The sequence below is a fragment of the Triticum dicoccoides genome, chromosome 2A (assembly GCF_002162155.2).
Source record: "Triticum dicoccoides isolate Atlit2015 ecotype Zavitan chromosome 2A, WEW_v2.0, whole genome shotgun sequence".
NCBI classification, from domain to species: domain Eukaryota; kingdom Viridiplantae; phylum Streptophyta; class Magnoliopsida; order Poales; family Poaceae; genus Triticum; species Triticum dicoccoides.
This window is the reverse complement of record NC_041382.1, coordinates 711,935,631-711,945,093: the sequence shown is the minus strand read 5'-3', so window position 1 is coordinate 711,945,093 and position 9,463 is coordinate 711,935,631.

Genomic DNA, 9,463 nt, shown 5'->3' with positions numbered 1-9,463 from the left:
TTCGGAGTCCCAGATGTGATCACGGACATGACGAGGAGTCTCGAAATGGTCGAGACGTAAAGATTGATATATTGGAAGCCTATGTTTGGACATCGGAAGTGTTCCGGGTGAAATCGGGATTTTACCGGGTTACCGGGAGGTTACCGGAACCCCCCGGGAACCACATGGGCCTTCATGGGCCTTAGTGGAAAGGAGAAAGGGGCAGCCCAAGGGGGCTGCGCGCCTCCTCCCTTCTCCTAGTCCTATTAGGACTAGGAGAGGTGGCCGGCCACCCCTCTCCCTCTTTCCCCCTTGGGAATCCTAGTTGGAATAGGATTGGAGGGGAGTCCTACTCCCGGTAGGAGTAGGACTCCTCCTGCGCCTCCTCCTCCTGACCGGCGCACCCTCCCCCCTTGGCTCCTTTATATACTGAGGCAGGGGCACCTCTAAACACACAAGTTGACACAAGTTGATCCACGTGATCGATTCCTTAGCCGTGTGCGGTGCCCCCTGCCACCATATTCCTCGATAATACTGTAGCGGAGTTTAGGCGAAGCCCTGCTGCTGTAGTTCATCAAGATCGTCACCACGCCGTCGTGCTGACGAAACTCTTCCCCGACACTTTGCTGGATCGGAGTCCGGGGATCGTCATCGAGCTGAACGTGTGCTCGAACTCGGAGGTGCCGTAGTTTCGGTGCTTGATCGGTTGGATCGTGAAGACGTACGACTACTTCCTCTACGTCGTGTCATTGCTTCCGCAGTCGGTCTGCGTTGGGTACGTAGACAACACTCTCCTCTCGTTGCTATGCATCACATGATCCTGTGTGCGCGTAGGAAATTTTTTGAAATTACTACGAAACCCAACAGAAAAAGGGGAAGCTGAAAAGAAAGTAATTTGCCAGTTAAATTTATTTGATGAAGTTACAGGTTCATGATCATGATACAAATGAATCATGGCGTCTTAAATAAGGGCTAATGACATATAAAGGAAAGCCGGAGTCATAAGCCGCCATGACTAAAGATATTCAAAGGATGCTAGAAGGAGGGAATGGCTAAGTATTGGCACAAACAAGTTTACCAAGCTGTCATTATAATTTTGGATCAAATGACCTTTCTGAAAAGAAAATATTCTAGACCTAAAAATCTAGTACAAATGAGTTCGTGAGTTATAATGAGGCATCTATACAGAAAAAAGGGATCTACTGGTATCAAAAAATGGACGTAAAACAACTACCACACGAGTTATGTGTTCCTTTCTGAATCAGAAGAGGCTGCGGAGGAAGAACTACAAGAAGATCCATGATGAACAGCGAAGAACACCGATGAACTCACAACCCTAATACAGATCTAAGTGCGTGAAAAAGAAGGAACTTACGAAATGCAGATCTACTGCGAAGATTCGCCGCGGGTCTCTGGAGGAGCTTAGGGTGATGTAGTGGCCGACATTGAGAAGCAGAGGTAGCGAGAAGAGGGAATGAAGAAGAAGAAAGAAGAAGGGCCGTCCAAGCCTATTTATAAGTAGATAAGTGAACATGCAGGTGCGAGAATTGAGGAAGACCAAAATAATGATTATCCAGCTAAACGGGTGCCTCGATTCTCGAAAGACAGTAAAAGATAAAAGATCCGTTGAAGATGACGTCATAGCAGGCCTTCATGTTTTCAAAAGATGACGTCATGGCGGGTTCCAGAGTTTTTTTAGACAGAGGAAGATGGATTTCGTCTAAGTGTTGAAGATTGACAAAGAACAAAGTTCAAGTCAATCTGGGGCCTAATGTTGGGGATATAGCTACCAGGTATGACCCGCCCAGGAGGGGCCAGATCAACCCCAACGGCGGGTTACAAAAGAATCCCAGTAATATTCATGGTGATAGTCTATTAAGACTTGTAGAAGGCCTAAGACCGGAGGCGGCTTAAGGCCCAGTATTGTAAAACGCCGTATGTAAAGAAAGACTTGTAAAGAAAGGCATATAAAAGAAGTCACCGAGCTGGATACGTTTTATGAGCTGGCCGGGACTTTGTAGGCTGCCAGGCGTCAACCCGTGTATATAAGGGGACGACCTAGCGGTGGCTTAGGACAAGAAACAAGAGATCAATAGACAAGCTAGCAGATTCGCTCCTTGGTCATCGAAACCTAGAAATACAACATCAACTGGACTAGGCCTTACCTGTTGGGTTTCGTAGTAATTTCAAAAATTTCCTACGCTCATGCAAGATCATGGTGATGCATAGCAACGAGAGGGGAGAGTGTGATCTATGTACCTTGTAGATCGACAACGGAAGCGTTTGGTTGATGTAGTCGTACGTCTCTACGGCCCGACCGATCAAGCACCGAAAATACGGCACCTCCGAGTTATAGCACATGTTCAGCTCGATGACGATCCCCGGACTCCGATCCAGGAAAGTGTCGGGGAAGAGTTCCGTCAGCACGACGGCGTGGTGACGATCTTGATGCACTACTGCAGCAGGGCTTCGCCTAAGCTCCGCTACAATATTATCGAGGTCTATGGTGGAAGGGGGCACCGCACACGGCTAAGAATATGATCACGTGGATCAACTTATGTCTCTCTGGGGTGCCCCTGCCTCTGTATATAAAGGACCAAAGGGGGGGAGGCCGGCCGGCCATCATAGGCGTGCCAGGAGAGTCCTACTCCCTTTGGGAGTAGGATTCCCCCCCCCCCCCAATCCTAGTTGGAATAGGACTCGCGGAGGGGGAAAAGAGAGAGGGGGGGCCGGCCCCCTCTCCTTGTCCAATTCGGACAAGGGGAGGGGAGGGGCGCGCGGCCCACTATGGGCTGCCCCTTATCTTTTCCACTAAGGCCCATTAAGGCCCATCTACCTCCCGGGGGGTTCCGGTAACCTCCCGGTACTCCGGTAAAATCCCGATTTCACCCGGAACAGTTCCTATATCCAAACATAGGCTTCCAATATATCAATCTTTATGTCTCGACCATTTCAAGACTCCTCGTCATGTCCGTGATCACATCCGGGACTCCGAACAACCTTCGGTACATCAAAATGTATAAACTCATAATAAAACTATCATCGTAACCTTAAGCGTGCGGACCCTACGGGTTCGAGAACAATGTAGACATGACCGAGACATGTCTCCGGTCAATAACCAATAGCGGGACCTGGATGCCCATATTGGCTCCTACATATTCTACGAAGATCTTTATCGGTCAGACCGCATAACAACATACGTTGTTCCATTTGTCATCAGTATGTTACTTGCCCGAGATTCGATCGTCGGTATCCTATACCTAGTTTAATCTCGTTACCGGCAAGTCTCTTTACTCGTTCTGTAATACATCATCCCGCAACTAACTTATTAGTTGCCATGCTTGCAAGGCTTAAGTGATGTGCATTATCGAGAGGGCCCAGAGATACCTCTCCGACAATCGGAGTGACAAATCCTAATCTCGAAACACGCCAACCCAACATGTACCTTTGGAGACACCTATAGAGCTCCTTTATAATCACCCAGTTACGTTGTGATGTTTGGTAGCACACAAAGTGTTCCTCTGGCAAACGGGAGTTGCATAATCTCATAGTCATAGGAACATGTATAAGTCATGAAGAAAGCAATAGCAACATACTAAACGATCGGGTGCTAAGCTAATGGAATGGGTCATGTCAATCAGATCATTCAACTAATGAAGTGATCCTGTTAATCAAATGACAACTCTTTGCCCATGGTTAGGAAACATAACCATCTTTGATTAACAAGCTAGTCTATTAGAGGCATACTAGTGACACTCTGTTTGTCTATGTATTCACACATGTATTATGTTTCCAGTTAATACAATTCTAGCATGAATAATAAACTTTTATCATGATATAAGGAAATAAATAATAACTTTATTATTGCCTCTAGGGCATATTTCCTTCAGTCTCCCACTTGCATTAGAGTCAATAATCTAGTTCACATCGCCATGTGATTTAATAGCAATAGTTCACATCACCATGTGATTAACACCCATAGTCCACATCGATATGTGACCAACACCCAAAGGGTTTACTAGAGTCAGTAATCTAGTTCACATCGCTATGTGATTAACACCCAAAGAGTACTAAGGTGTGATCATGTTTTGCTTGTGAGATAATTTTAGTCATCGGGTCTGTTATATTCAGATCCGTAAGTATTTTGCAAATATTTTATGTCAACAATGCTCTGCACGGATCTACTCTAGCTAATTGCTCCCACTTTCAATATGTATCTAGATTGAGACTTAGATTCATCTAGATTAGTGTCAAAACTTTCATCGGCGTAACCCTTTACGACGAACCTTTTTTCACTTCCATAATCGAGAAACATATCCTTATTCCACTAAGGATAATTTTGACCGCTGTCAAGTGATCTACTCCTAGATCACTATTGTACTCCCTTGCCAAACTCAGTGGTAGGGTATACAATAGATCTGGTACACTGCATGGCATACTTTATAGAACCTATGACCAAGGCATAGGGAATGACATTCATTCTCTTTCTATCTTCTGCCGTGGTCGGGCTTTGAGTCTTACTCAATTTCACACCTTGTAACATAGGCAAGAAACTCTTTCTTTGACTGTTCCATTTTGAACTACTTCAAAATCTTGTCAAGGTATGTATTTATTGAAAAACCTTATCAAGCGTCTTGATCTATCTCTATAGATCTTGATGCTCAATATGTAAGCAACTTCAACGAGGTCTTTCTTTGAAAAACTCCTTTCAAACACTCCTTTATGCTTTGCAGAATAATTCTACATTATTTCCGATCAACAATATGGCATTCACATATACTTATCAGAAATGCTGTAGTGCTCCCACTCACTTTCTTGTAAATACAGGCTTCACCGCAAGTCTGTATAAAACTATATGCTTTGATCAACTTATCAAAGCGTATATTCCAACTCTGAGATGCTTACACCAGTCCATAGATGGATCGCTGGAGTTTGCATATTTTGTTAACACCTTTAGGATTGACAAAACTTCTGGTTGCATCATATACAACTTGTCTTTAAGAAATCCATTAAGGATTGCAGTTTTGTTATCCATTTGCCAGATTTCATAAAAAGCGGCAATTGCTAACATGATTCGGACAGACTTAAGCATAGATACGAGTGAGAAACTCTCATCGTAGTCAACACCTTGAACATGTCGAAAACTTTTGCGACAATTCTAGCTTTGTAGATAGTAACACTACTATCAGTGTCCGTCTTCCTCTTGAAGATCCATTTATTATCAATGGCTTGCCGATCATCGGGCAAGTCCACCAAAGTCCATACTTTGTTCTCATACATGGATCCCATCTCAGATTTCATGGCCTCAAGCCATTTTGCGGAATCTGGGCTCACCATCGCTTCTTCATAGTTCGTAGGTTCGTCATGGTCAAGTAGCATGACCTCCAGAACAGGATTACCGTACCACTCTGGTGCGGATCTCACTCTGGTTTACCTACGAGATTCGGTAGTAACTTGATCTGAAGTTACATGATCATCATCATTAGCTTCCTCACTAATTGGTGTAGTAGTCACATGAACAGATTTCTGTAATGAACTACTTTCCAATAAGGGAGAAGGTACAATTACCTTATCAAGTTCTACTTTCCTCCCACTCACTTCTTTCGAGAGAACCTCCTTCTTTAGAAAGGATCCATTCTTAGCAACGAATGTCTTGCCTTTGGATCTGTGATAGAAGGTGTACCCAACAATAACTTTTTGGGTATCCTATGAAGACACACTTTTCCGATTTGGGTTTGAGCTTATCAGGATGAAACTTTTTCACATAAGCATTGCACCCCCAAACTTTAAGAAACGACAACTTTGGTTTCTTGCCAAACCACTGTTCATACGGTGTCGTCTCAACAGATTTAGATGGTGCCCTTTTAACGTGAATGCAGCTGTCTCTAACGCATAACCCCAAAACAATAGTGGTAGATCGGTAAGAGACATCATAGATTGCACTATATCCAATAAAGTATGGTTATGACGTTCGGACACACCATTATGCTGTGGTGTTCCATGTGGCATGAGTTTGTGAAACTATTCCACATTGTTTTAATTGAAGACCAAACTCGTGACTCAAATATTTGTCTCCGCGATCAGATTGTAGAAACTTTATTTTCTTGTCACGATGATTTTCCACTTCACTCTGAAATTCTTTGAACTTTTCAATTGTTTCAGACTTATGTTTCATCAAGTAGATATACCCATATCTGCTCAAATCATCTGTGAAGTTCAGAAAATAACGATACTTGCCGTGAGCCTCAACACTCATCGGACCGCATACATCAGTATGTATTATTTCCATTAAGTCAGTTGCTCGCTCCGGAGAACGGAGTCTTAGTCATCTTGCCCATGAGGCATGGTTCGCAAGCATCAAATGATTCATAATCAAGTGATTCCAAAATCCCATTAGCATGGAGTTTCTTCATGCGCTTTACACCAATATGACCTAAACGGCAGTGCTACAAATAAGTTACACTATCATTATTAACTTTGCATCTTTTGGTTTCAATATTATGATTATGTGTATCACTACGATCGAGAACCAACAAACTATTTTCATTGGGTGTGTAACCATATAAGGTTTTATTCATGTAAATAGAACAACAATTTATTCTCTTACTTAAATGAATAACCGTATTACAATAAACATGATCAAATCATATTCATGCTTAACGCAAACACCAAATAACACTTATTCATGTTCAACACTAATCCCGAAAGTATAGGGAGTGTGCGATGATGATCATATCAATCTTGGAACCACTTCTAACACACATCATCACTTCACCCTTAACTAGTCTTTGTTTATTCTGCAGCTCCCGTTTCGAGTTACTAATCTTAGCAACTGAACTAGTATCAAATACTGAGGGGTTGCTATAAACACTAGTAAAGTACACATCAATAATATGTATATCAAATATACTTATGTTCACTTTGCCATCCTTCTTATCTGCCAATCACTTGGGGTAGTTCCGCTTCCAGTGACCAGTCCCTTTGCAGTAGAAACACTTAGTCTCAGGCTTAGGACCAGACTTGGGCTTCTTCACATGAGCAGCAACTTGCTTGCTGTTCTTCTTGAAGTTCCCCTTCTTCCCTCTGCCCTTTTCTTTAAACTAGTGGTATTGTCTACCATCAACACTTGATGTTTTTCTCGATTTCTACCTTCGTCAATTTCCGCATTACGAAGAGCTTGGGAATCGTTTCCGTTATCCCTTGCATACCATAGTTCATCACGAAGTTCTACTAACTTGTTGATGGTGACTAGAGAATTCTATCAATCACTATCTTATCTGGAAGATTAACTCCCACTTGATTCAAGCGATTGTAGTACTCAGACAATCTGGGCACATGCTCACTAGTTGAGCGATTCTCCTCCATCTTTTATCTATAGAACTTGTTGGAGATTTCATATCTCTCAACTCGGGTATTTGCTTGAAATATTAACTTCAACTCCTGGAACATCTCATATTCTCCATGACGTTCAAAACGTCTTTGAAGTCCCGATTCTAAGCCATTAAGCATGGTGCACTAAACTATCAAGTAGTCATCATATTGAGCTAGCCAAACGTTCATAACGTCTGCATCTGCTCCTGCAATAGGTCTGTCACCTAGCGGTGCATCAAGGACATAATTCTCCTGTGAAGCAATGAGGATAAACCTCAAATCACGGATCCAATCCGCATCATTGCTACTAACATCTTTCAACACAATTTTCTCTAGGAACATATCAAAATAAACACAGGGAAGCAACAACGCGAGCTATTGATCTACAACATAATTTGCAAAATACTACCAGGACTAAGTTCATGATAAATTTAAGTTCAATTAATCATATTACTTAATAACTCCCACTTAGATAGACATCCCTCTAATCCTCTAAGTGATCACGTGATCCAAATCAACTAAACCATGTCCGATCATCACGTGAGATGGAGTAGTTTCATTTGTGAACATCACTATGTTGATCATATCTACTATATGATTCACGCTCTACCTTTCGGTCTCCGTGTTCTGAGGCCATATCTGTATATGCTTGGCTCGTCAAGTATAACCTGAGTATTCCGCGTGTGCAACTGTTTTGCACCCGTTGTATTTGAATGTAGAGCCTATCACACCCGATCATCACGTGGTGTCTCAGCACGAAGAACTTTCGCAACGGTGCATACTCAGGGAGAACACTTCTTGATAATTAGTGAGAGATCATCTTAAAATGCTACCGTCAAACTAAGCAAAAATAAGATGTATAAAAGATAAACATCACATGCAAATCAAAATATGTGACATGATATGGCCATCATCATCTTGTGCCTTTGATTTCCATCTCCAAAGCATCGTCATGATTTCCATCGTCACCGGCATGACACTATGATCTCCATCATCTTGATCTATATCAATATGTCGTCACATGGTCGTCTCGCCAACTAATGCTCTTGCAACTATTGCTATCGCATGGCGATAAAGTAAAGCAATTATTTGGCGCTTGCATCTTATGCAATAAGGAGACAACCATAAGGCTTTTGCCAGTTGCCGATGACTTCAACAAAACATGATCATCTCATACAACAACTTATATCTCATCATGTTTTGACCATATCACATCACAACATGCCCTGCAAAAACAAGTCAGACGTCCTCTACTTTGTTGTTGCAAGTTTTGCGTGGCTGCTACGGGCTTAAGCAAGAACCAATCTTACCTACGCATCAAAACCACAACGATAGTTTGTCAAGTTGATGCCATTTTAACCTTCGCAAGGACCGGGCGTAGCCACACTCAGTTCAACTAAAGTTGGAGAAACAGTCACCCGCAAGCCACCTATGTGCAAAGCACGTCGGGAGAACCGGTCTCGCGTAAGCGTACACGTAATGTCGGTCCAGGCCGCTTCATCCAACAATACCGCCGAGCCAAAGTATGACATGCTGGTAGGCAGTATGACTTATATCGCCCACAACTCACTTGTGTTCTACTCGTGCATATAACATCAAACCATAAAACCTAGTCTCGGATGCCACTGTTGGGTTTCGTAGTAATTTCAAAATTTTCCTACGCTCATGCAAGATCATGGTGATGCATAGCAACGAGAGGGGAGAGTGTGATCTATGTACCTTGTAGATCGACAATGGAAGCGTTTGGTTGATGTAGTCGTACGTCTCTACGGCCCGACCGATCAAGCACCGAAACTACGGCACCTCCGAGTTCTAGCACACGTTCAGCTCGATGACGATCCCCGGACTCTGATCCAACAAAGTGTCGGGGAAGAGTTCCCTCAGCACGACGGCATGGTGACGATCTTGATGCACTACTGCAGCAGGGCTTCGCCTAAGCTCCGCTACAATATTATCCAGGTCTATGGTGGAAGGGGGCACCGCACACGGCTAAGAATATGATCACGTGGATCAACTTGTGTCTCTCTGGGGTGCCCCTGCCTCCGTATATAAAGGACCAAAGTGGGGAGGCCGGCCGGCCATCATAGGCGCGCCAGGAGAGTCCTACTCCCTC